This window comes from Suncus etruscus, chromosome 5, assembly GCF_024139225.1.
Source record: "Suncus etruscus isolate mSunEtr1 chromosome 5, mSunEtr1.pri.cur, whole genome shotgun sequence".
In the NCBI taxonomy this organism is placed as follows: Eukaryota; Metazoa; Chordata; class Mammalia; order Eulipotyphla; family Soricidae; genus Suncus; species Suncus etruscus.
Genome location: NC_064852.1, coordinates 133744104 through 133745674, shown reverse-complemented (window position 1 = coordinate 133745674; position 1571 = coordinate 133744104). Strand labels below are relative to the sequence as shown.

Genomic DNA, 1571 nt, shown 5'->3' with positions numbered 1-1571 from the left:
AAGACTTCATAAACTCCATTCCCTGATCTGCACAGCCACCAAGATCTTTAGAAACAGGACTGATTTTACCATCCAAGATAAAGTAGAAGTCTTCCACATACCACGAAAGCAGCAAGAGGAGAATAAATGATCTATTTTTTTGACGTCTTTATTTTGGTGTGGAGATTACAGTTGATGTCTCCAATATTATTTTATTTTATTTTGTCTTTCTCTTTCTTTTTTGCACTTGAGTATGATTTGATTTCAGAACCGAGATTATTGTGTGGTGCCTGTCTTTATTGCTGTGGTGCTTATCGGTTATTTAATTCGATTTTTTTTTGTGTATTGTTGTGGTATTTTAATTACTTTTTTCACATCCTCTCTCAAACTGAGGTTGGAAGCCTCTAGACAGGACTCTGCCTATTTTCAGCATATTTGATTTTTGATTGAGAAGAGGACATATTAGGTGATGGGTATTCCCCTGATTCAATGTGAATATGTACCCAAAATACTACAGTGAAAGATATGTAAGCCATTATGAAAAAAAAATTGTGTTTTTAATCAGAAATTTTCTTTGACTTACATGTATTATTATTATATCAATTATATTATATGTTATGTTATGTCACTATATTATGTTATATTAGTTTACCTCATTATGTTAATCAATTTTGTCCTTTAAATGAATTCTTACTTTAAAAAAAAAAACAAAAAAAAAACAACTTTAGTTTGCTCTGAAGAAAAAAAAAATAAAATAAATAAAAGATAAGATAAGGCCTCCCAAATCTTACCACAGGCTGTGTTCTTTACACTGGCTGTATAGAAAGAGGAGGTACAGTAAAGGCACCCCATATACACCTCAACACAGGCCCCTTGCCGGGTATGTATTGTGAATTGGGGGACAAAAAAAAAAAAAAAAGAAAAATTAAGGACATTATTGTAATAATGCCCAGAGACAAAATGAGGGCTGGAAGGACCAGTCCACAAAATGAAGCTCACCACAAAGAGTGGTGAATACTGTTAGGGAAATAACTACACTAACAACTAGCATGGCAATCTTAATGAGTGAAAGAAGGAGAATACCTGTCTTGAATAAAGCAGGAATTGAGAAGGAGTGGGGGGGGCACTGGTGGTGGGAATGTTACACTAGTGAAGGTGGGTGTTTTGTTTATGACTAAAACCCAACTACAATCATGCTTATAATTATGGTGTTTACATAAAGATTTTATATTAAAGGGATGCTCTAACAAGAGGGAAAAGAACCTAGTTTCTTCTTCAAAAGATTTCTTGATAAGACATCTAAAGCATTGTTTATAGTGAGATGTCCTACTTCTATATCATATTTTGACTAAATTATTAAGCAAAATATCTCTTAAATAAAATTTATAATTTTAACATCAAAATAGTATGCATAAGAATAATGCAGGGGGCCCAGAGAGATAGCACAGCGGCGTTTACCTTGCAAGCAGCCGATCCAGGACCAAAGGTGGTTGGTTCGAATCCCGGTGTCCCATATGGTCCCCCGTGCCTGCCAGGAGCTATTTCTGAGCAGACAGCCAGGAGTAACCCCTGAGCACCGCCGGGTGTGGCTC

General features: G+C 35.5%; 1 non-coding gene across 1 annotated transcript; it reads left to right on the top strand.

Annotated features, from left to right (window-relative positions):
- The first annotated feature begins 753 nt into the window (after positions 1-753).
- LOC126010124 (small nucleolar RNA SNORA51) lies at positions 754-886 on the top strand. Its single transcript, XR_007496260.1, has one exon. It is a non-coding gene; the product is annotated as a small nucleolar RNA SNORA51 (small nucleolar RNA).
- Positions 887-1571: the final 685 nt, after the last annotated feature.